This window comes from Salvelinus sp. IW2-2015, linkage group LG27 (genome assembly GCF_002910315.2).
Source record: "Salvelinus sp. IW2-2015 linkage group LG27, ASM291031v2, whole genome shotgun sequence".
In the NCBI taxonomy this organism is placed as follows: domain Eukaryota; kingdom Metazoa; phylum Chordata; class Actinopteri; order Salmoniformes; family Salmonidae; genus Salvelinus; species Salvelinus sp. IW2-2015.
In genome coordinates this window covers 30,704,602-30,724,713 of record NC_036867.1, presented here as the reverse complement: position 1 = coordinate 30,724,713, position 20,112 = coordinate 30,704,602, and the positions used below count along the sequence as shown (strand labels likewise).

General features: G+C 43.7%; 1 protein-coding gene across 1 annotated transcript in view; it reads right to left on the bottom strand.

Annotated features, from left to right (window-relative positions):
* The window catches only part of LOC111953695 (B-cell CLL/lymphoma 9 protein), a 115,885-nt gene extending 95,837 nt beyond the window's left edge, over nt 1-20,048 (bottom strand). Inside the window, exon 1 of the mRNA XM_023973125.3 lies at nt 19,614-20,048. The gene's annotated coding sequence lies outside the window, so the exon portion shown is untranslated. The remainder of the gene's footprint in view (nt 1-19,613) is intronic.
* Between the last annotated feature and the right edge of the window lie 64 nt (nt 20,049-20,112).

Genomic DNA, 20,112 nt, shown 5'->3' with positions numbered 1-20,112 from the left:
TTGAAGTAAACTAATTAAATCTATTTTCCTGTCTATTTCTTGAACGACTGAGGCATATTCTGCACAGCAGGGCTGTGTTCATAAGGGCATGCAACTCAAACGTTTTAAACATTTGCAGTGGTGAACAGAAGTCCCACCCTGTTTCAGTCGGTTTCTTCCATTTGATGCCTAGTGAACACATCCCAAATCTTCACAAGCTGGGGAGAGAGACAAAGGAGCCTGTCGAGTGTCGAGTGGTTAATCTACCATCACCCTTTGAGGACACCACCACCACCAGACCACCAATCATGTGTCTCCGTCCCTCCTCCTTCACACGGACAGTGTGAGACTGGACCCCACCCCTGAACCTGGGAAACCCCTCCCGTTATTCAGCACATTGATTAATAATGTCCCTGGTAGCATCGAGGCTATCTAAGCTTCTCCTCTGTGAGTGGTCCTTACCACTTTTGTCAGGGTTCTCATAAAAACCTAAAAGAAAAGTGTTCTATTGACAGTCACCAGGTTCTTGTTCGAATCACCACACAGCATGCTACCCGAGTAGTAGGTAAAGCCAAGCACTGTTGCCCAAACCAAGATACTGCTTTTAAATGACAAATGAGCTACCAATACATAGAGGCGAAAATAATTAAAATTTAGCATTAATACTGGAGTGATAGATGTGCAGATGATGATGTGCAAGTAGAGATACTGGGGTGCAAAAGAGCAAGAGGGTAAGTAATAATATGGGGATGAGGTAGTTGGGTGTGCTATTTACAGATTGGCTGTGTACAGGTATAGTGATCGGTAAGCTGCTCAGACAGCTGATGCTTAAGGTTAGAGAGGGAGATATAAGACTCCAGCTTCAGAGATTTTTGCAATTCGTTCCAGTCATTTGCAGCAGAGAACTGGAAGGAAAGGCGGCCAAAGGAAGTGTTGGCTTTGGGGATGACCAGTGCAATATACCTGCTGGAGCACGTGCTACGGGTGGATGTTGCTATGGTGACCAGTGAGCTGAGATAAGACGGGGCTTTACCTAGCAAAGACTGTTTGCTGATGATCTGGTGCTTCTGTCCCCAACCAAGTAGGGCCTACAGCAGCATCTAGATCTTCTGCACAGATTCTGTCTGACCTGGTCCCTGACATTAAATCTCAGTAAGACAAAAATAATGGTGTTGCAAAAAAGATCCAGTTGCCAGGACCACGAATACAAATTCCATCTTGACACCGTTGCCCTAGAGCACATAAAAAACTGTACATACCTCGGCCGAAACATCAGCGCTCTAGGTAACTTCCACAAATCTGTGAACGATCTGAGAGACAAGGCAAGAAGGGCCTTCTATGCCATCAAAAGGAACATAAAATTCAACGTACCAATTAGGATCTGGCTAAAAAATACAGTTATAGAACCCATTGCCCTTTATGGTTGCGAGGTCTGGGGTCACAACCAAGAATTTGACAAAATGGGTCTGTAAAATTAAGACTCTGCATGCAAAATTCTGAAAAAAGAGATCGTAAACCACGTAACGTAAAACACAAAATAATGCATGCAGAGCAGAATTAGGCCGATACCCGCTAATTATCAAAATCCAGAAAAGAGCCGTTAAGTTCTACAACCACCTAAAAGGAAGTGATTCCCAAACCTTCCATAAATAACAAAGCCATCACCTACAGAGAAATGAACCTGGAGAAGAGTCCCCTAAGCAAGCTGGTCCTGCGGCTTTGTTCACAAACACAAACAGACCCCACAGAGCCCCAGGACAGCAGCACAATTAGACCCAAACAAATCATGAGAAAACAAATAGATATTTACTTGACACGTTAGAAAGAATTAACAAAAAACAGAGCAAACTAGAATGCTATTTGGCCCTAAACAGAGAGTACACCGTGACAGAATACCTGACCACTGTGAATGACCCAAAATTAAGGAAAGCTTTGACCATGTACAGACTCAGTGAGCACAGCCTTGCTATTGAGAAAGGCCACCGAAAGCAGACCTGGCTCTCAAGAGAAGACAGACTATGTGCACACAGCCCACAAAACAAGGTGAAAACTGAGCTGCAATTCCTAACCTGCCAAATGTATGAACATATTAGAGACACATATTTCCCTCAGATTACACAGACCCACAAATAATTTGAAAACAAATCCAATTTTGATAAACTCTATTGGGTGAAATACCAGTGCGCGATCACAGCAGCAAGATTTGTGACCTGTTGGTACAAGAAAAGGGCAACCAGTGAAGAACAAACACCATTCTAAATACAACCTATATTTATAGTGATTTATTTTCCCTTTTGTACTTGAACTATTTGTACATCATTACAACACCGTACAGTATATAGACATAATATGACATTTGAAATGTCTTTATTCTTTTGGAACTTTTGTGAGTGTAATGTTTACTGTTCATTTTTTATTGTTTATTGTTTATTTCACTTTTGTTTATTATCTATTTCACTTGCTTTGTCAATGTAAACATATGTTTCCCATGCCAATAAAGCTCCTTAAATTGAATTGAATCGAGAGAGAGAGAGTCCCATGCAGACTCCCAGCCAGTCACGTCACGCTCTCCCACCTCTCCTCCCCTCCCCGTGGGCCACTTCACCAGAGCTGACCTATACCCTGAGGGGGTGGCAGGCTGACTCAGGTCCTGGGTTGAGTCCCCTCTGCCTGCCTGCTGCCACCACACAGCGGCCACACAAACGGGCCCAGAGCTGTGGAGCAGCAGTGGCACGTCTGCTCGCTGCATGGGGATGAGTAGGGGGACGAGGAGGAGGGGGTTTTGTGTCTGTAACATGGACCCCATCTGGGATGGGGCCTGGCCGTCACCATGGCGACCCTCCGACACAGAGGGTCTCCGTCTGGGCGATAGACACCAGACCCTGTCTCTGTCCGCGTCCGTGTCCACACTGCCATTTATCTCTACGAAGATGAAAGCATTGCAAATGCCTCATCATCATATAGCGAACACCCTAGCAGTAGATATGTGACWGTGCAAGTGTTATTTCCTGGGTGTTTCTGATGCAAGTTTTGACACATTTTACATAGCTGTAAAGAAAGGACAAAGAGTCTGGATATGAATTAGATGCAGAAAAAAAACACAAAGCTAACGTAGCTAACAGCTAACCCGCTAACAAAAGGGCCAAGTGTCCTCTTTACTCAATGTTCCAGTAAACCAATAAGGTTTTAGCCCATGGAAAGCCTCAGGCCAGAATGGGGCTGCATTTGAAAAACAACATTGGAGCTTTGGCTTGTAGGGAACACAGCCCAGTTAGCGTGATTAGCACATGCATGCACTCCTGTGTCAGTCAGAGTGTACAGACAAGTACTGTCTCCACTAATGATCTATTTCACAAACCTCATCGACTTATTGGGGCACAAAGAGAACAATGTTGAGGGGAGCTTGTGTCCATTCACACCAGGGTTGTGKTCATTAGGGCACGCAACAGATTTTTTGTTGTTGTTGTATGTTTCTCAACAGAAAATGTAAATTAACGCTGATCACCATCACCATCAATACATATAATCATGAGCACATACATTTACATGGAACCACACTTTACAGTGCAAGGAACCCTTTTTTGTTGTTGAATACTTTGAGAAATTGTCGAGGTTGTCTACACAGACAGAAATAATTTACCCTGGCTGGTGTGGCTGCTTATTGTTTGAGCTAGAAAAAAACCCAACAGAGCTGCTGGGAGGGAGGCAGAGGGAGACAAGGAGAGGGGGGCAGAGGGAGACAAGGAGAGGGGGCAGAGGGAGACAAGGAGAGGGGGGCAGAGGGAGACAAGGAGAGGGGGGCAGAGGGAGACAAGGAGAGGTGGGCAGAGGGAGACAAGGAGAGGGGGGCAGAGGGAGACATAGGGAGAGAGAGAAGAAGAGGCACATACCCAGCAGTCCTCTGTGACGCCCTGTGCTGACAGTCCAATCCTGCTGCAGCTCTGAGCGTAGTTTACCTAGAGTGGAAACACTATTGATCGTACTGCCATCCGGTGCTGAAAAGGTTTCAAAAAACGTTTTGTCTTACTTTATTTAGCTAGCTAGCTTGTGGCGTGTGTGTGTTTGTGAGTATGTGTCCTGCAGGGAGAGGAATGAAACCTTGATAGAAATTATGCAAATATTACGGACAATGGCAAGGGCTACAGGGAGGGTTTTTGGGAGGGGTATTCACACCAGGTCGAACACAATATTGGCTTCTGGCGAAATGAGCTCTCTGGGTTTTCAATGGGATTTCAGTTGTGTGTCACATCATCTCGAATTTTCAGCGTTAGGTTTTGGTAGAATTTAAACCAATTATAGATTTGGTTTAGCTTATTTAGCATAAACACAACTCTAAATTACTGATCCTCAGAACTACTAATACTCTCAACACACCTTGGCCTGCATTCTGTTTCTGTCACGCCCTGATCTGTTTCACCAGTTCCTGTGATTGTCTCCACCCCCTCCAGGTGTCGCTTATTTTCCCCAGTGTATTTATCGCTGTGTTCCCTGTTTCGCTGTGCCAGTTCGTATGTTTAGTCAAGTAAACCAGCGTGTTTTTCCCAGTACTCCTTTTGCTATTCTCCTTTTTCTAGTCCTCCCGGTTTTGACCTTTGCCTGTTTCTGGACTTTGTACCCGCCTGCCTGACCATTCTGCCTGCCTTGACCACAAGCCTGTCTGCCACTCTGTACCTCCTGGACTATGATCTGGTTTTGATCTTTTTTGCCTGTCAACAGCCATTCTCTTGCCTACCCCTTTGGATTACTAAACATTGTAAGACTCCAAACATCTACCTCCTGTGTCTGCATCTGGGTCTCGCCTTGATGGCTTGATAGTTTCGCTGTAAAGACAGAAGTTTTACCCCAACTACTAGGCAATATGCATAAAATACCTCTTAAAAGCGTGATAAACACAGCATAACTGCCCCTATCTTCTTGAGAATAGAATAGCTCTTGTCCTTCCTTTGAAAAACCCTCAAGTGATACACTGCTATGCTACTAGCTCTGAAAACAAGAGTAGGCCACCCACACATCTAATTCGCTAATTCTCTTTCTAAAATAATCAGCCGAAATTGTTGCAACCTCTATTACTAGCCTATTCAACCTCTCTTTTGTATCGTCTGAGATCCCCAAAGATTGGAAAGCTGCCACGGTCATCCCCCTCTTCAAAGGGGGAGACATTCTAGACCCAAACTGTTATAGACCTATATCCATCCTGCCCTGTCTTTCTAAAATCTTCAAAAGCCAAGTTAACAAACAGATCACCAACCATTTTGAATCCCACTGTACCTTCTCCACTATGCAATCTGGTTTCCAAGCTGGTCATGGGTGCAMCTCAGCCACGCTCAAGGTCCTAAACGATATCATAACCGCCATCGATAAAAGACAGTACTGTGCAGCCGTCTTCATCAACCTGGCCAAGGCTTTMTACTCCGTTAATCACCGCATTCTTATCGGCAGACTCAATAGCCTTGGCTTCTCAAATGACTGCCTCGCCTGGTTCACCAACTACTTCTCAGATAGAGTTCAGTGTGTCAAATCGGAGGGCCTGTTGTCCGGACCTCTGGCAGTCTCAATGGGGGTGCCACAGGGTTCAATTCTTGGGCCGACTCTTTTCTCTGTATACATCAATGATGTCGCACTTGCTGCTGGTGATTCTATGATCCACCTCTACGCAGATGACACCATTCTGTATACATCTGGCCCTTCTTTGGACACTGTGCTAACAAACCTCCAAACGAGCTTCAATGCCATACAACACTCCTTCCGTGGCCTCCAACTGCTTTTAAATGCTAGTAAAACTAAGTGCATGCTCTTCAACCGATTGCTGCCCGCACACTCCCGCCCAACTAGCATCACCACTCTGGATGGTTCTGACCTAGAATATGTGAACAACTATAAATACCTAGGTGTCTGGTTAGACTGTAAACTCTCTTTCCAGACTCACATTAAGCATCGCCAATCCAATGTTAAATCTAGAATCGGCTTCATATTTTGCAACAAAGCCTCTTTCACTCATGCTGTCACACATACCCTCATAAAACTGACTATCCTACCGATCCTTGACTTCAGCGATGTCATTTACACAATAGCCCCCAACACTCTACTCAGCAAACTGGATGCAGTCTATCACAGTGCCATCCGTTTTGTCACCAAAACCCCATATACTACCCACCACTGCGACCTGTATGCTCTCGTTGGATGGCCATCACTACATATTCGTCGCCAAACCCACTGGCTCCAGGTCATCTATAAGTCTTTGCTAGGTAAAGCCCCGCCTTATCTCAGCTCACTGGTCACCATAGCAACATCCACCCGTAGCACGTGCTCCAGCAGGTATATTTCACTGGTCATCCCCAAAGCCAACACTTCCTTTGGCCACCTTTACTTCCAGTTCTCTGCTGCCAATGACTGGAACGAATTGCAAAAATCACTGAGCTGGATTCTTATATCTCCCTCACTAACTTTAAGAATCAGCTATCAGAGCAGCTTACCGATCACTGTACCTGTACACAGCCAATCTGTAAATAGCACACCCAACTACCTCATCCCCATATTATTACTTACCCTCTTGCTCCTTTGCACCTCAGTATCTCTACTTGCGCATCATCATCTGGACATCTATCACTCCAGTATTAATGCTAAATTGTAATTATTTCACCTCTATGGCCAATTTATTGCCTACCTCCCTACTCTTCTACATTTGCACACACTGTACATAGATTTTTCAGTTTTTTTTCTATTGTGTTATTGATTGTACATTTGTTTGTGTAACTCTGTGTTGTTGTTTTTGACACACTGCTTTGCTTTATCTTGGCCAGGTCACAGTTGTAAATGAGAACTTGTTCTCAACTGACCTACCTGGTTAAATAAAGGTGAAATAAAAAATGTAATAAATAAACATCTCACCACCATGAAGAGTCTGGGTCTGAACTACTAACACAACCTTTTCTTTGGTCCAATCACCTTCTTATAGAGTAAATAAATCAGGTAAAATGGCCTCCTAACTCTGGACCGAGATTAAGACTAGTCCTGGATTGAAAATGATGTTCCATGTAGAATCTCTATTGAAATAGCTTTTTAGTCGAGAACTAGTTTTACATCATCTGTGTACGGGAAACTGGCCCTGTTCTTCAGGCTAGATTGAATTTATTTGAAGTTATTAGATTKAAGTTATTCTCCATTTGCTTTGTTCTGAATCTGAACTTTCTCATTTCATAGTCTACCTCCTCCTCAAAGTACAACAAAGTGGTGGAATACGGAGCTCATCCAAAGAGTGAATAGTTCAAGCTTATTTCACATATTAACTAAGGAGCAGCTCCAAAGGCCAGGGTCCCACGAGGCCATGGGCCAAGTAAAACACAGGAAGTTGAGTCGAGAGCCAAAATCCCTTGTACGGAGGTGTGGTGAGAGCTGGCCTGTGCTAACCTATGGGACCAGTAGTATGTGGGTTTGATGGGTGAACATCTGACATATCACTCTCTGCTTTTTGATGAGGGCTACCATGGGGACACAGTCCAACAAGCCCTTGGTGGAACCACGATTGAGTTACCGAAAGTCAGGCGGAATTTACCAGAAAGAAGAGAGGTGGAGGAAGRGAGGAGGGGCAGAGGAAGGGAGAGAGAGAGAGAGACAGAAGAAAGATAGCAGACAGCGAGAGAGAGTGAGAGAGGGGAGGGAGAAAGAGAGTGACAGAGGGGAGGGAGAGAAATAGAGACACAGAGGATCGACGGGAGAGAAAAGGGGAGGAAGGGTGATAGCAAAGAGATAGAGAGAGAGAGAAGAAGAGAAAAAAAGAAAGAGAGGGATTGGAAGAGAAAGAGAGAGTTAGAAAGAGAAAGACAGCAGGAGAGAGAACGAGAGAAAGAGATGCACAGCTGTGCCCGTTCCCCGTGCTCTCGGAGGAGCCGTCTCCGGCACAGCTGCGCAGATGCTAGTGTGATCTGCTACGCTGAGCAGAAGCATTACGGCTCTGCACCACAGCACGCATACACAAACAGACAGACACCCAGCACATGCACAACATACACACGCAAACACCACATTTCAACAAGACGTTCCCACTGCAAATACAAGAGATGATCATGCACACGATGCTCATGCACACGGGGACACTCGCTGACACAAGATCAGCTTGTCATCCACCCAAGCAGGTTGATATTTCTTGTCATGAATCTTGCCCCGGAGGCAAAACTGAGCGATTTTCGCTAGATAGGTCGGCTGCAGAGTCAAACTTGGCTATATCGTAAAGATTCATGGAAACAAAAAAAWTTCTGCCTCCAGGTCAAGATTCAAGACAATAAATGCCAACCTGCTCCACGCAACGCACAGCTATAGTCACGACACACAATACACCCCCTTATACAGTAAATCCATATTGGAGAGTTGTGTTTGCCTGTATGGTTTGCATGAGTGTATAGGAGCCTTGAGATAGGAATAGGATGGAACATACCACATTGCTTATCGTTCACAGCAGCAGAGAAAAATGGCTGTGTAGAAAAAAAGGTAGGGCATTCAAGATCGGTATGATTTTAATTGCCCTGCCTTGATAGTAGTACACTCTGTACAGTATAAGGTTATATTGTATTGGTATTTGAGGTTGAGATAAGTGCTGAGAGCAGGGTGAAGGGGCTACAATGTGTGAGAGAGGTGTAAAAAATAATGCTAACTGTTCCGACAGGTACAAAGTAACAGGCAGAATGTGTGGCTCCAGTAGCTCCTCACAGAGACTATGAGGTGACCTTTGCTGTGCCTGAGCAGCACAAAAGAACTCTACCTGTGATGTTGACACACACAGTACCTGTGACACTGAGAAATRMACCTGTTGCCATGGGAGATGATGTGTTTGTTTAGGAGTGTATATAACTTCTCTATGTCTGACTGAAAAGCCCTTGTCCTTGAGGAAGGCGTGGCGATCCAGTGAATCAAAAGATTATTACATTATTATCCATGACTGAGCTGTGTCCTAGCAGATCTGTGAGAAGAGATGGACAATTGTCAGTGGTTTTAAAGGGCTCAGCTATAGGGTTCTGATAGCRTTTAGCTCAGCAGGCTCACAGTTTTGAGGCACGTAGGAGACCCAGTCGAACCCAGTCGTCCACGCTTCCAAAATAATCAATGAAGTGGGCTCTGGACATGAACAGGACCATTAATCAGCTGAATCTATCTGAATCGGCTCTAACATTGGTTATCATATCAGATTGGAAAGGATCTCAGCAGTTTGATGATCCTGATCCTCTCCCTCTACGCTATACTCTCTTTACCGTTATGGCAAATGTCTCCATTTATTTTGGGGTTGCGTTGCACCTACAGAAGCACATGCTGTCCAGGAACACCCCCCGCCCCCCTCTCTCTCCCTCTTTCTACATGTCACGGTAAGTCTGTTGTTTTTTCCATATTCAGATTACCTTCCTGCCCCTTTTCCACATGTGCCTCTCTGTCTCTCTCTCTCTCTCTCTGTGTCTCTTTCTCTCTGTGTCTGTGTCTGTGTTGTTGTCGTTTCTTGGTGTTCTGTGTTCCTGTGTTCTGTGTCTGTTGTTGTGTGTCTGTGTTCTTTGTGTGTGTGTGGTGTGTGTGTGTGTGTGGTGTGTGTGTGTGTGTTGTTGTGTGTGTGTGTGTGGTGTGTTGTTGTGTGTGTGTGTGTGTGTGTGTGTGTGTGTGTGTGTTGTGTGTTTTTGGACAGACAGCGAGAGATGTTGGGAAAGTCGCTTATTGCCTTATTCTCTTCTTCTCCTCTCGATCAAACACACACACAGGATAAGAGTCATTAGCATACTTCCAGAAGCTTCCATGGACCAATAACACCACAAGTCAAGCAAGACTGCTTTGAATTCATCACAGCCCCCTCCCTTCTCTCCCCCCTCCTTCCTTCCCTCCCTTTCTCCAGTCCTTTTGCGCTTGTATATTGTGAGCGCTGGGCTCCCTGATGACTCACCCTCCTCCCTGATGCCTACTATCCCACACCGCCCACTACTGCCACCACCATGGACCGAAGACCAGCAGCCAATGATCTGGTTTAACCTGCTCCAATCAGGAGGCTAGGGCACCACAAAAGCACTAAACCAGGAACCTGACCTACACACAGGAATTCAATATTATGATCCTTTGTCATTATTTTTGTAAATGAGAACTTGTTCTCACCTGGCCTAACCTGGTTAAATAAAGGTGAAATAAGTTCTAAAAAAAAATAAAAAATAAAAATAAATCATTTTTCTTTTCAGACCCTCTTTTTCCTATCTCCCCCCTCTCTCTTTCAATATCTCTCTCTCTCCGTCTCTCTGTCTCACTCTCTCTGTCTCAGATTTCCCAAATGCGAAGCGTATCAAATTCTCCTGTGGCTCTGTGCAAGTGCATTAAAAGAAGAGAGGATGTAATAGAGCGCATAAATCCTGGGGAAATGGGAACCAGATCAACATACAGACACAGTAATTATGAAAATAGAGTAATAATGATCCCAAAGCAAAGGGAGGTATTATTTCCATGTGAACCGTGGCGAACCAGAGGGGTTCTAGGAACGAAGTGGCACTGACAGAGAAGAAACAGCACCACCTTTCACTGTGTAAGTCTTTGTTTGGCATGTGTGTGTGTGTGTGTGTGTGTGTGTGTGTGTGTGTGTGTGTGTGTGTGTGTGTGTGTGTGTGTGTGTGTGTGTGTGTGTGTGTGTGTGTGTGTGTGTGTGTGTGTGTGTGGTGTGTGTGTGTGTGTGTGTGTGTGGTGTGTGGTGTGTGTGTGTGCGTGTGTGTGTGTACGCACGTTTGTCTAATACGCTGCGGAAGCTGATTCCTCACCCATGCTGAGTCCATTAATTGAAGCTAAAGTGCAGGTCTTTTTTTATTTATTTATTTATTTCACCTTTATTTAACCAGGTACGCAAGTTGAGAACAAGTTCTCATTTACAATTGCGGTCTGTGCTGATATCRTGGAGCGCTAACAGMAAACGCAAATATATCAGCATTACAGGCCAACCGCCAGAGTAGCGCCATCATTTGTTCCAGCTATATCAGGTCAGCCTTGGAAAAGTCCTGAAACATTCCAGCCACTGAACAACAGCGCCATTTCTAGAAGTGCACAAATGTGTCTAAGAGAAGACGACCCTGTTAATGTCCTGCCTTGTCACGGCTCAAATTAAAATTAAAATCATATCAAATGTTATTTGTCACATACACATGGTTAGCAGAGTGTAGCGAAATGCTTGTGCTTCTAGTTCCAACCATGCAGTAATATCTAACAAGTAATCTAACCTAACAATTTCACAACAACTACCTTATACACACAAGTGTAAAGGAATGAATAGCAGTTAGCAGCTAGCAGTTAGCTGCAGAGATCTAGCATGCTATCCTATTGTAGTGTTACATGGGAAAGCCAAGGTCAATCCATAGCCCGAGTTGTGATCTAATGTCCTGTACATACTCACAGAGGTGGTCAATGTCTCTTTCCTTGATCATCACCCATCTGGGTTGAGTTCATTAGGGCACGTAACAGAAAATGCTAATGATTGTTTCTTACTGGACCAAGTCCAGGTAGTCCCTCTTTGTTTTAGTTTCTTCTGTTTGGTGCCCAATGAACACGACCCTGATGAGTACGAAGCAGGAGACTACAGCAAGGTTTTCTACAGCTGTGTTCCATCATGGAGAGAACTCTCTCCCAAATTAGATTTCCCTCATCTGCTGGCATCTTGGCATTGAGCAGAACCATGAGAGAACATTGACGACAACAAACAAGCTACAGGGAGAAGCAACACAAGATCAATGCCTCTCTAACGAGAACTGAGACTAGGTAATAACCATATTACCGCCACGAGTCATGAAGGCAGTCAAATTCCATGTGACCGTTGCCAGTAATTAGGCTTCTCCAAGCTCTGATGCTGCTGATGGTTGCTAGTAGCCTACCAAACTTACTAACTGCCTGATACTCAGCACTCTGTTGTCCCTCTAATCACTCCGACATCAATGCAAATCTATTTGATAAAAGAATCAAACACTTCATAAGAGCCCATGAGCTCATTTTGTGCAACATTTCAATAGGCTATGCAATTGTGCGAGAAAACAGAGCGGTGGCCTCTACTAAAAATAGCAGGATCAGCTATCTATAGGCTAGGCCTAGTATATTTATTTCTCAACTTTCCTCATATTAAGCACATTGTTTATCTTAACAACAGGAGTATAGCCTACCTGGCTGGCATGAAAATAAACCACGGGGAAAAGCGCCCTCCATTCGCTATTTAAGTGTATAGTTGACATGTATTTTTTCCCGCTGACCCTGTTTGGAGACAGGTGCATGATAATGGTCCATTCTAAATCAAAACACATTTCACACATATATTATTAAGTATACGTAAAGGTAAGATTAAATCAAAAATAGTCTGATGGGTAACAATATTAGCCTATCACTTGTGAATTATATATTATCACTTGTGAATGAAGAAACATCGCCTTTTTTTTGTGACTTTTTAAAATCATAGTCGAACACCTCATGTAGCCTAGCCCATAGGCCTATATGTTTTAATAATGTTTGTATCACAACTCAAGTGGCCAAAGAACTTCTTAAAATGAAGCACATTAACACACTTTACAAGGGGTGTAGAGCCTAACTGGCATCAGTGGTGTAAAGTACTTTAATACTTTAAAGTACTACTTAAGCAGTTTTTTTGGGTATCTGTACTCTACTATTTATATACTACATTCCTCAAGAAAATGATGTACTTTTTACTCCATACATTTTCCCTGACACCCAAAGGTATTCGTTACATTTTGAATGCTTAGCAGGACATGAAAATTGTCTAATTTACTCACATCTCAAGAGAGCATCCCTGGTCATCCCTACTGCATCTGATATGGCGGACTCACTAAACACATGCTTCGTTTGTAATGGATGTATGAGTGTTGGATAAATAAAAAACTAGAAAATGTGTCCGTCTGACTTGCTTAATATAAGGATTTTGAAATGATTTGTACTTGTACTTTTACTTTTGATACTTAAGTATATTTTAGCATTTACATTTACGTTTGATACTTAAGTATATTCAAAACCAAATACTTTTAGACTTTTACTCAAGTAGTATTTTACTGGGTGACTTTCACTTTTATTCAAGTCCTTTTCTATTAAGGTATCTTTCATTTTACTCAAGTATGACATTTGGGTACTTTTTCCACCACTGACTGGCATACATAAGCAGCACGTGAGTTTCAAGTTTGGGGAAGATCATTTTCACCATAAAAATGAACCATTCTAATAAAAGCATTACATGCATAATTGCATTTGCGGTCACTTTTGATAATGGTGTTTTCCCGCTAATGGAACATTCACGCTTATAGCCTACTACCATGTGCTCATTGCTGAGCTTATAATGTGAAGAAGTAGCCTAATAGTTTATCAACATTTTAAGCGAAACGTTCTGATCTGTTGCGTCAGCCACATTCCGTAAAAAAGTGTTTTTAATGCTAGTGGTTGTATTAATTTGGGCTCTATCGCATCCCATAACTGTCCCAGACTATGTTTGGAATATTTATTTCTCGCACAGAATAGAATAGGTCGACCTTTGTACTATGGAGGATAGTAGATTGACATAGGCTAGTGCTTTTGAAGTTCGTTAGGCCTACTCATATTGTTGGCTGACGAAAAGTAAATGTGGACAGTTCTTCCAATATTTTCAATATGCTCCTCTGAATTGGATGAGGACGCGCGCAGTTGCGTCCCGGATGTGTCTGTCTTCACTTGTAGCCTGTGAGAAAGACCCGAAGGCCACTGCCCGCTAAAGGCATGGATTTTTTTAGGGTGCAAGGGGATGCCGCAGTGAAATTCCAGGCATTATCAAGTGCTTGTCAAATTGTGAATGAGTGACTGACGTAGTGTGTACAGCCTGCGCAAAAAACAAAGCAGAGCTCATGCCTTTCAAGCGATTTTTCTGAAATCATCATTGGAGTCGCATCACGCAACCTTACAATGTATTAAAAATCAAAACATATAGCCCAACATTTGTAGAACAGCTAAAGTTACATTAATAAGGAATACCTACTTCTTTGTTAACCGCTCATCGCAGAATAGCCGCATGTGCACAATTTTAAGCAAATCTTGTCTGCTTAATGAACTACTGTAGCCCACAACCACATGACATAGCCAGATCAGGGCCTAACATAAGGACAACTCAGAGTATGCTCTTCTGTAAATGTGTTTATGTTAATTAACGGTCAATTACCGTGAGACCAACAGTTATTTGCTTGACATTTACTGGCTGACRAAATTTTGTGACCGCCACATCCCTAACTGAGACGACAGCACTGCTAATGTTATGCGCTAATGCTAATGCAATCGCTAACGTGTGTTCCCTCTGCATTATCTCCCATCTGCTCTGAGTACTTTTGTAGAGCCCACCCAGGTGTGAAGGGCCTCTTGAACATGCACATGCTTTGTGTGCTGTAACGTGCTTGATAGAGATGAAGTGAAGCCGGGGAGTTCAATCAAGTGTCGTGTGCTATTGTTTAGCTAGCATCGGTGATATCACGCTGAAGAGCTCTGAAAATAGGCCTACTCAACTTAATGTCGGTTTGACACTTGAGGAAGGTAGCGACTCTATAGAGTAGACAYAGTCCTCAACACAGACCCAGATAGCTTATGAAGAAAACCGCCCTGGAGATTCACTCCGAATGTTAAACACTGTATCGGAGGTGCTAAACGTTGTCAAACGACACAGCAGCGCATGCTGATTCTTTTGTGGATATCGCCATTGGATATTGATACAAAGCCTCAGCTGTCCTTAAAATACAGCATAAACATTCTCGGTCAACATGCAGCGTGGTTTAGCCTTCATTTACAATTGGTTTAATTCTGGCTCAAGCCTCCTTAGACATTTCTCAGTAGCAGTACTTGAGGGAAGTTTTTCCCCCATGACAGGGGCTTAGGTAAATTTCAGGGACTTCTGGTCTTTGTAGAGAGGACTTGGGCTGTCTGGACAGCCCCTATACTCTGCACTCTGTGGAGCCATGCAGCTGAATGAGCTCAGCAGCCGTCTCAGACTGACTGGCTGGAACACATGGGGAAGTCATCAAGCAGAGAGAGACTGGGAAACAATCTAACCATCGGCGTGAACTAAGCAAAATGATCCAGGCACTCATCTACCACCTATACTTCTAACCCTGTGCTGATATCTCTCTCTCTCTCTCTCTCTCTCTCTCTCTCTCTCTCACTCACACACTCACACACTCACACACTCACACACTCACTCACTCACTCACTCACTCACTCACTCACTCACTCACTCACTCACTCACTCACTCACTCACACACTCACACACTCACTCACACACTCACTCAGAGTAGGGAGCTGAGGCCAGATTGCTGTCTGCCCAGCCAGCAGAGCTCCTCCCTCTCTCTCCTGAACCACGACCATTGATCCTTCAATTATTGGATCCTCTGCTTGTTTTTCCTTGAAATTGCTTAGCTATAGCACCGGTAAATTTGTCACCACTTTGGGCAGAAATCCATGTTGATTATAGGGCCTGTTGATGGGGGATGGGCCCCTGAGGCCAGGCTGTGCTGTGCTGTGCTGCAGGACTTACACAGACTCTTTCTTACTACCCACTTCTCCAATAGCCAGCGCTAGCTTAATACACGAACCGGAATCAGGACACAAAAAGGTGGGGTGATTATGCCAAAGAGGGTGTGTAGTATGCTCAATTATAACTTTGATGTGATTCACTCTGGTCTCCAGCTTCGACTGTCTTTGGAGTGCTGTCACCCCCCCCCCTGAATACACAGCCTGATGGACACCTCCAAATGAACCTCCTAGAATCACCATGTCCCACAAGGCAAGTCCCCAGTCCACATTCTCTTTCTAAAGTTATTTCTGGTGACCAAAAATTTGCTACGGAACCCCGGACATAATGAAACAATTACGAGCGTTCATTCTCACATCCTGGCATTAACTAAACTGTCATCTAACTAAATGCTTTTTTTATGTTTGCAGTGGATTATTAACTGTTGCTGTAATGTAGGCATAATTTATGCATTAGATATTTGACAACTGTGAAGAATAAACCCATTTATTCTGTTGCACGCTCCCCAGTGAACTATCCTTTTCAATGATAGAATTTCCTCGTTTTAAACCCTAGAACTCATTTAATCATCATGCCTTTTCTTCTTTTACCTAATTACTCAATATGATGTTTTACTGATTATACAGCAGTATAATTAAGTTTAATGCTATTTCCTGTTGTTTAGAGAAACAGACTTAAGTTGCATTCTCGAGGTCATATGCAAATTCATACGTTGCCAAGTCTGCCTTTTTCGCCTAACAAAAATGCTCACAACCTATTCGCTTTTCCTAGTCTGAAAAACGTCCAGAGAAATACGCTTATAAAAGGTTTTTGTTTTGAACAGACAAAATGTGTCTGTGTCACAGCGGTACAAATATACTCTATCAGCAAATCCAAGTACCCTTTGATGCATTATTAGGTAAAGCTTACACAAATAAAACACTCATGATTGCCCACGCTCATTCATTCAGTGCTCATTTACTTACATTTAGGTGCGTTAGGTGCAGTATAAACGGCAGTTAACTCAGGAAGATAATTTCTTCTCGTTTTTTGATTCCTTTGCTTGAATCAACTGGAAATGAACTCTGCCTTTTGTAACACTGACTCCACAGTGTGAATGTAAATCCCTGAACTACCACATCTTTGAAGCTGATGTCTGAGGACCCAGACAGGATTAATGTAGAACAGAGTGAATGTCTCCTCTCCTCCCCTCTCAAGTTTTATGTTTTAATATCAAGTACAGTGAAATGCCTTTCTTGCTAGCTCTAAACCCACTAATGTAGTAATCAATATACTAAAAATAACATAAGGTAGAAATAAATAAAAAAAGAAATAAGAAGAACACGAGAAGTAAGTAAGCAATATACAGGGTCAGTTCCAATACTATATTTACAATGTGCAGGGATACTGGAGTGATAGAGGTAGATATTTATAGGGTAAGGTGACTAGGCATCAGGATATATGATAAACAGACTAGCAGCAGTGTACATGATGATTGTATGTGAGTGTATGTGCATGTGTGTAGAGTCAGTATAAATGTGTGTGCATGTTGTGCTTGTGAGAAATAAAGTGTGTGTGTGTGTGTGTGTGTTGTGTGTGTGTGTGTGTGTGTGTGTGTGTGTGTGTGTGTGTGTGTGTGTGTGTGTGTGTGTGTGTGTGTGTGTGTGTGTGTGTGTGTGTGTGTGTGTGTGTGTGTGTTGGAGTGTGTTGTGTGTGTGTTTGGAGTGTGTGTGTGGTGTGTGTGTGGTGTTGGAGTGTCAGTGTGTAGAATCCTGTGAGTGTGCACAGAGACAGTACAAAAATAAAATAAAGGGGTCAACTCAGATAGTCTGTGTAGCCATTTTGTTAGCTATTTTGCAGTCTTATGGCTTGGAGATAGAAGCTGTTCAGGTGCCTGTTGGTGTCAGAGTTGTTGCGCCGGTACCGCTTGCCATGCGGAAACGGAAAGAACAGTCTATGGCTTGGGTGGCTGGAGTCTTTAATGATTTTCAGGGCCTACCTTTCACACCACCTGATATAGAGGTCCTGGATGGCAGGGAGCTCGGTCCCAGTGATTTACTGAACTGTCCGCACCTTCCTCTGTTGCGGCATGCGGTCGAGGGTGGTGCTGTTGCCATACTAAGCATACCAAGCAGTGATGCAGCCAGTCAAGATGTTCTCAATGGTGCAGCTTTTTGAGGATTTGAAGGCCCATGTCAAACCGTTTCAACGTCCTGAGGGGGAAGCGGTGCTGTCGCGCCTTCTTCGCGACTATGCACGTGTGTCTGGACCATTTTAAGTCCTTAGTGATATGGACACCGAGGAACTTGAAGCTCTCTACCCACTCCACTGCAGCCGCATCGATGTGTAGGGTTGACCAGAGATGAACTGTTTCTCCTAGTTTGTATGAGAAATATCACTGTGAAGAAAATGACAGATTGTCTGCATAATTAAATACATTCCGCTGAGACATCCATTCAAATCCCCAGGGGTCTCTTCCCAGTCCCCAATTCCAAAACAAATTAACAACAACACACAGTTTTATACAGAGCCATGATCGCATGGAACTCCCTTCCATCTCCAATCACTCACGCAAACAGCAAAATTACCTTAAAAACATAGATAAAAACAACTCATGGAATGGCGGGACTGTGAGGGGATACAAACACACAGACATACAGGCGTACTCTAACACACACATTATTTTTGTTGTTGTATTGTTGGTCAAATGTTTTGTTGTTGTATTGTTTGTATATTGTTGAATTTGAAATGTGTGTGAATTTCCTTGTCTATCAGTGTATCGGTTTTGTTACTTGTCATGTTTTGTGTTTATTGTGGACCCCAGGAAGAGTAGATGCTGCTTCTGCAAACGCTAATGGGGATCCAAATAAAGAAACAAACACACTTCATTCTATCATGTCCACTTGACAGAGAGGACTTCCTTTAACTCAGGACCAAACTGAAGAAAAACTATCATATCAAAGACTGACAGCAATACCTCTCATATTAAATATACTGCTGAATTGGGAGAGCATGGAAATGATCAAGTAATACAAAAACAAATGCCTTGGCCCATATAATCACATTGGTGAACTAAAGTTATGGTGAACTAAAGTCACAGTGAACCATTCTTTGAAATTAATTAGAGTTGAATAGTCAAGGAATATAGCAACAAACAAACAAACAATATTTCCTCCACAAAGAAATTGTGTATACAATTCTAATGCTTATGTATCCGTTTTAATACCAGCTGAATCCCAAGTTTTGTGCACAGTTCACTCTTTGCATCGTGTGTCGAGTGTTAACCAAGTGAATATGACAGATCTCAGACAATCTCAGAATTATTAACTCCCCAAACTGCCATTCACTGCCAGGGCCTAACAAAGACTCTGTATATAAGATGGAGAGATCTAATTCTCAAGATACAATGCAGCTGTGGACAAGCGTCATAACATGGAAAGGGAAGAGAGACAGAAAGGAGGGAATGGAGAACCAAAAATCACAGCAGGCTTTTTTTCTTCTCTAACCGCTGGTTGTGTGAAATCTGCCCGCTACCCACATGCTCACTTGGTTCGACAGACATAGCCCCACACCCCCAAAACCCCTCAGGGGCAGATAGGTCCACCCTGCCCCCCACACACTCCCCCAACACTGTGTTCAGCCACAACCACAAGTGACAAAGCTGACACGGAGAGGGCGGTCTCATTGTCTCACCTCTGTCTCACACATGGGACTGGGGAGATCTCAGATGGTTCTCCCTCCCACCTAACACCCTCACTCACCGCCGTTACTCTCTCTGTCTCACACACAGAGGGTCAGACTATCATAGGGGGGTTATCCCATTTACAGACTAATCAATCCCACATTCCAAACCACACTGGCAATCTCACACACACACTGCCGTTTAAGCACGCTTTACCACACAGCTCAATGCATTGCATTTATCCTCGTATAACAATCTCCACATTAACACTGGTGTTAAAAAAAATCCTGATTTGTGCTTTGATGGGGGGGTACACCAACACCATGCAATTCACCCAGTAGCTTCCCAACTCCAGCCTCCACCCCCACTAACCCCAAAACACAACTAACCCCTGGAAATAGAAAACAACCAAAGCTGAAGAAACACACACAGAGACTACTCACCCAATCAACCTGTGCTACTGCAGCTCTCTTCTCCTCCTCACTCGCTCTCTCCTTCCCTCGCTTCCCCACTACCGCGGACACAAAACATCTAGAGGAGCGCTTTGGTTTTCATTTGTTTGGTGTTTTTTCTTCTCTTTGGGCTTCTTACTCCCCACTCTTTTGTCCTGGACGGTGAAAAAAGTGCACACAAAGACTTCTTCTTCCTCGCAAGCCCTGGTCCCCTCTAGCATCTAGACACTAGGACAACATCAAAGCAACTCGGGGGGGGAACACTTCAGGGGCCTATTGTCTCTGCGTGGGTCTGTTTTTCTTGCAGCTCCCCCCTCATGACTCGCCGCCACTTGGTACAGTCCGGGCATTCACGCCAAGTAGCTTTCACACATGGTGGAGGGGAAGCTTGTCTCAAGCAATTGCTGACAAGCTGCAAACAAGACAGCCCCCACACACACACACACCCACCACTCATCCAGGACCTCCGGTAGCCCTTACACCTAACACT